Consider the following 6,762-nt stretch of genomic DNA (forward strand, 5'->3'; position numbering starts at 1 on the left):
GGGAAAGGAATGAGAAAATTGTCAGATATTACACATCTTTTCATTCCTTTATACAGAAATAAAAGAATACTACCTACCACTGCTGACCTTTCCTTTCACAATGGGATATATAAGCCTGCTTACCACAGCCTGCCACACCAGCAATGCCTCACATCCACCCCATATGCAGAATAAAATAATTTGCAAAGAAGTAGTTTGCTTTAAAGAAATACACTTCTATCAGGGATGACATTCTTTATTAACACAAGGAAGGGGAAAGAGTAATACTGAAGAAGGTTAACAAAAGACAAAAAATACGCTGTCTAATTCAGGCTTAGGTTCCTCTGAAGTTATTTTGTATTGTTTGGAAAAATTACAGTCTCAGCATTGGTTTCTCAGTTCTTGGATTTAGCATCTTTTTCTATTGAAAAACAAGTAATACGAAAAAAACCCTACATTAGAAAGAGATTCATTGGACCAATGCGCACACCAAATGTAACTGTGTCCATGCACTAATACACATACAGGAGAATATTTATGCAGCTGGCTTTCTATGAATTTCTTACACAAAGCCAGACATATTTCTGATAAGCTATCTCAAGAAAGAAGTGTGAACAAAAGGCTTTATTTTGTGACTTAATCACATATCTTCCTGTTTAGTTGTGGAAAAGCTAGATGTTGAATCCATTTATATTCATGCCTGTCCATTTGCTATTCCAAAGTTGAGCTTTGGAAGTATACGTCTTCAGGATTATCTTCTACCAGTCAGTTTTCCAAAGTAACTTTACTTTGTAAGTCTACAGCTTCTTAGGGTGTAAGTAAAATTTCTTTGTCATATTCAAATATTCTGGTGAAGTCACTCTGAAGTCAGGAGAGCAGAAGTGTCCTAGGTGAAGTACCACTTCTTTGCATCAAAAGGATACAGGATTTTTATTTTGTTACTGCAAAGAAAATTTTATGCTATGATGGATTTTTCCAATTCACAAAGTGTGGGTGAATCTTCCACAGCAATCAGCTAAGTTTGAAGCTCTCCAGCTGCGAAAAACTGCTTGCTGCTGGTGAACTACTAGGCCTAGGGTAGGCAACCATGGATAAGCATGTTTCCTACTAGTGACTCTTACCTACTAAGAAATCCATAGCATTTGCAGACTCGTCAAGGCACAGGGTTCCGTCTTTTTCCCCTTCCTTCCTTTTCATATCCCACAGCTCACTAGCACTAGCAGATGCAGTGTAATTTCAAGCCCAGGCTGGAGCAGTATCTGAGAAGTAAGGAACAGAGTGCATCAAACAGTGTACCATCTGTGGGGAATCCATCTAGTCCCATGAACCAAGTTTTCTCCCTGGCATTTGCACAGAATTTGGGAACTCTGTCTACATACACGATACAATCAGAGCCACCTGGACAGCAGTTTTTCCGCTTGAGGTCTTGTTTTATATGTTCTTCCGGTCTCCATTGAAATCAATTAGTAATCACTCTACTTTTCCCCTTTTTGTAATCAAAGCTTCTGATACCTTGATGGCACTTCACACCTGTAACAAAGCTGTTTAACGTCTGGCTGGATGTTAGCAACCAAGTTTCTGGGCTCCCTGCTCATAGAATTTCTGCAAACTGAGGCTGGAGGCCACAGACTTCTCTGTGAGTATGAGAGATTCCATGTCGGCTTTCTGCTGCCCTCTGTGTGAAGGCTGCTCAGACTTGTACTGAAGTGACTCAGCACCTCACAGGTCTGCCAGGATGGCAGGTCATCTTCGAGTTAGGTGTTATCCTCTTCTTCAGGACAATCACGAGCAGCCTTCTCAGTCACATCTTAGAGTTCAAGGAAGTAGATTTGCTCATTTAAAAAAAAAAACCAGTGTAAAAGATGTTTATCCTTGTTTTTACTCTCCTCAAATACATCTAATTTCCAGTGTCTAATGAAGTTACATAACTTTAGTCATACTGCCATGATTTTATGCATTTTCCTGCTCATAAATATGAATATCCTTATCCTTGTTTCTTCCGTGTTGCAGATAGTGCTTTCAAAATGGTTTTAACTCAAAGCATGGAGTGCAGTGAATAAAGCAGGATGTGAACCTGTGAACCTCTTTAGTGTGTTTCCAAAAACCCAAAAGCCCAATGTTACAGGGCTTTCAAAAATTTTTAACTATTTCCTGGAGAATTTTAGAATATAACTGCAGCAAAACCACAGGGATGCCTTATTTCTAAATCTTTCAGAGTCACCTGCTTTTGAATCTCCTTCAGAATCAGCTGAATCATGGTGGAATGTTTGCTCTACTCAGTTGCACTGAGGCTGACCTGCTTAAGGATTTTGAAACCCAAGGACAAAACCAGATTTTTTTACCTGATCATGCTATGCAATAAAAACTCCAAGATCTTCTTATCAATAAAACACTTCAGCTAAATTTTAAAGCCAGTTTTTGCAGTTCAAGGAACAGACTAGAGAGTAATTATATTCTTCCTGTCATCATCAAAGGAGTGCATTCAGCGGCTTGGTAGATAGAAGCTTTAGAAGTCCAGGAGCCTTCTTAGCACTTTCACGGAGAAGACCCTGATCTTCAAGCTTTATCCAAAATTGTAGTCTAACATGGCAGTAGACAAAACATGTCTCTCTAATATATTTGGCATGTTGGCAGATCTTCTAGTTGATTAAAAGAACTTACGAAGTACCATGCTTAACATTATGAATACTGTCTTTATACTTCATTTAAATATATATAATTTACACCAGATTTCTGAATTTGCATTTCATTTTACATTTGGTAAGTCATTCATAAACACTGAAAAGCAATATGACATAGAAAGAAAATCAGAATTGGAAATACTTTGTTGGCATGTGCAAAGTAATACATGTGTCTTACGATCTGGAAATAGCTTTGCAGAATAAATTTAAATCTGACACTGAGCGTGTTTTGTTACATGTCCTTGCCTTTTTCTTTACTCATCGAAGTATGTGTCAGGCAACACAAGGCATTACAAATAAAGCCCTGATTTCAATCAAAACAAATTTACTGTCAGAAATTTTATCTTGGTAAAGGGTATAATCTTCTTTTTGAGCAGATATGAAGTAAAGTAGACTACTTACATGTCTAGTAGGCATGGTTCTGCTTTATTTTGAGCAGGGATATTAGGATGAAACCCATCAACTGATCCCAGAAGTTATGATGGACTCTTCCCTTACTTCTTGTCATTTTTAACTCACTTTTATACTACTTCTTTACAATTTGGTGGAGCTTGAGTACATCTTACTCAGTGAGGGGAGGCTGTACCTTGGCAGCAGATATCTCAGTACAGTACCAGACATAACCTTGGGACAGGGGCATGTGTCAGTCCAAGGAGAGTGATTTCTCCACAGTTGCTGATTCAACAGCAAGACATCTTTCTTTATCTCACTTGGTTTTCAGCTGCTGTGCAGCTTATCAGCTAGAAAGTACCACCCAGTTCCTCCCTCCTCTCCAAGGGTGTCAGCAGAGCCTGGTCATGGTGTCTCCACTCTGCCCTTTATTTAGTTACCCTGAGACTGTATTGTGTGTGGGAGGTCAGATATGCTGGCTACATTCCATCCAGGGAGTAGCAACTGTATTTTCCCATGTGGTTTCCATAACATTATCTTTTTACCCTATCATCTTCCCACACAAGCAGTATTCATGGATTTGCAGTTTATCTGTCCTTCTCAGAGCAGACATATATCCAGGGTTGGCAAGTGGAAGGAGAGATGGTTTTGTTTGAGGGAATGATGTAGAATTTGTTGTGAATTAAGAGCCTGCAAAAGGAGATAAAAAGATCTGAATGGAGACTGATACAGTATGGAGAGGTCCGATAGACATATAGCTGGGGGTTTTTTCAAAAAAAATGAGTACAAAAAAGCGATGCTGATGTGTAATTCCAAACCTATGGATGATGGTTTCAGACAGACAAAAACTTTTGACACTTTTTTTAGTAATAGCAGTAATTTTTTCCATCAAATTTGTTTAAAGAATTTACAGTTTTATACATATATATATAATGAAAAACAGTTAGTCCATCCAAAAGTTCACAGATAAAGGATCCCTTCTTTGTTTTATACCATTCGAGAGATACTGTCTCCACCTTTATTTCTTGCTCCACTACTTTTCTAGGTCTTTGATTACTGAAGCCTGTCAAAGCATCTTTTACGCCTTTTAAGTATGCAGTTTCACTGAAGCCCAAGTATTATTATATAAACAGAAAATTGGAGTTGACAGTGAAAAGGAAATGAGTGAAAGGACTACTCAGTTTGAACACACACAGTACAATAATTGCTTCACTATTAAAGTGCTATTAAAGCACTTGAAATTTCGAGACCTTTCATACTTTGAGTTGTTAGACCCATCAAACTTATTCCTACTGTATTTCTTGTATAATTCGCAGGATTTTGGAGGCCTATCCTGACCCTTACTTTTCCAGTGTAAGTAAAATATGGAGAAAGGACAACTCTAAAGAGTTCCAATTGAAAAAAAGAAATGTAGAAAAAGAGCCAGCAACTTTAGCAACTTACCTTAAAAGTGGCGCATCCCTGGACTATCACACATACTCTTGGGTTCCCAAAAAGTCAAGTTCTGCAGTAGCATTTGTTTTACTGACTGGTTTTGGAAGAGCAGCATTAGTGTCTTTCCAAGTGATTCCCTTATTAGCAAAGTAAACAGAGTGTTGCCAATTATTTGAGTAGAAATGGCATCAGGACACCAATGGGGCAACTTTGAATACTAAATACAAGCAATCTGTATTTGACATGACAAATTTGCATAAGAGAAGCCAGCATAAATACAATTAGTCAGAGGATACAGATACTACTGACAGAACTGCTCAGGGTACGCTACCTGACATTTTATATGACTCAGATCTCTTTTTGACACAAAGGGCAGGTATATGTTATTTCCTTACTTTTAAGAAATCAATTCACAGAACTTAGTGGCCATCCTCATCTACTTGTTTTTTTTATTATAGCACAACTCCATGTATTCAGTCACAGTGTACATTCCCGCTGTGCTACAGAGACAAATACCTATGGCATGCTGCATATCCTGCTCAACATGTGGAAATTTTTCTCTCTTCATGCATGATATGTAATTATTGAACACTTTATTTGTGTTTTAATTAAACCCTAAGCACTGGTCTTCAATGAAGCCTGCACTTCTGTGCTGCATTCACACTTCTGTTGTGCTACTGAACCTCAGTCAGGTGATATCATTGTGCTAATGCAACTGCACACTTGTAATGCTCAAGGTTGGTAGTAGCAGTAGTAGTTGAACAGTAGTCTGTATGCTAGATTTAATCTGTAAGACTCTTTAGTCTGCTAAATGCATGTCTTGATAGGGGAAAATAGGAAGGAAGGGAGGCAAGAGAGAAGGTAGGTGTGTGGTGTCAGATCTGAAGGTCAGCAAATGGCTAAATATTTTTCCACCTGTTTCAGTTGACCAAATGTCTAGGTTTAATCCCAGCTGGCAACTAAGCACCACCCACCTGCTCACTCTCCTGCAGCAGGATGAAGGGGAGAGTCACAAGTGAGAAAACTCATGAGTTGAGATAAAGACAGTTTAATGGGCAAAGCACAAACCGTGCCCACGAGCAAAGCAAAACAAGGAATTCATTCATCACTACCCATGGACAGACAGGCATTCAGCCACCTCCAGGAAGACAGGGCTCCATCACACATAACAGTGACATGGGAAGACAAAAGTCCCCCACTTCTTTCATCTTCCCCAACACCATATGGACTGGAATATCTCTTTAGTCAGTTGGGTTCAGTTGTCTTGGCTGTGTCCTCTCCCAGCTCCTTGTGCATCCCCAGCCCACTCACCAGTAGGGTGCTGGAGAGGAGCAGAAAAGGCCCTGACACTGTGTAAGCCCTGCTTAGCAGTAAAGAAAGCATCCCTGAGTTAGCAACACTGTTTCCAGAACAAATCCAAAACATAACCCTATATAGCTACTGTGAAGAAAATTCCCTCTATCTCAGCCAAAACCAGGACACCAAACCAGAAATACGAACCTTTATCGTGAAGTGTGCGTTGCTGGGACTGTTTTGCAGAAAAGAAAGAGAGAGTGGCAGAGCTCAAATGCTACTGGGAAGTCTTAACCATAATGGAGCCTCTGGATATTGAAGTTGGCATTTGGTTTTTTACTCAAAAGGTTGCAGGAGTCAGAGCAAATGAGCGATTTTTGCTGGTTATGTGAAGGACAATTGGAATGGGAGAGCTCTCCTTGTTAAATGATGGACGTGGCACCATCTGGTGGCTATATGCAGATTTTTGTGAATAGTGTTGGATTGATGGGCTCAAGCATTTTATGGTCGTTTATGTTCAACAAATAGTTACAGTTAACATTCATAATTTTAAATTATTTTATGTCCCTTTTTAAATTAAGTGCACATGGAAAATGTGAATTCTCACAACACAAAGGTAATTGCATTTGGAGTTGGGTAAATGCAGTGGAATTCGTGTTTGGAAAGCACCTTTGGCAGCCCAGCTGTCATCCAGCATTGAATGGGTGTCTTCTATATGGCGTTAGATAAAGACTGTAATTTTCCCATGTTGTTTATTCTTAAGTACCATATGTAAAAGAGAAGATAGAACTTACTGCAAAGATATTCTTGCATGTTTATCTACAGAATAAATAAGGCAATATAGATACTAAAGATAATTTCTAGAATTCCTAGGGATTAATGCCACATTTGTGCCCCCTTTTGAAAAGTCATTGATACTGTAGTCTTTGGAAAGTTCCTGAAGACAGGCCCTTGCAAACCAGTTCTTCAAAGTAACATTTGGATG

The sequence above is a fragment of the Corvus moneduloides genome, chromosome Z (genome assembly GCF_009650955.1).
Source record: "Corvus moneduloides isolate bCorMon1 chromosome Z, bCorMon1.pri, whole genome shotgun sequence".
NCBI lineage: Eukaryota > Metazoa > Chordata > Aves > Passeriformes > Corvidae > Corvus > Corvus moneduloides.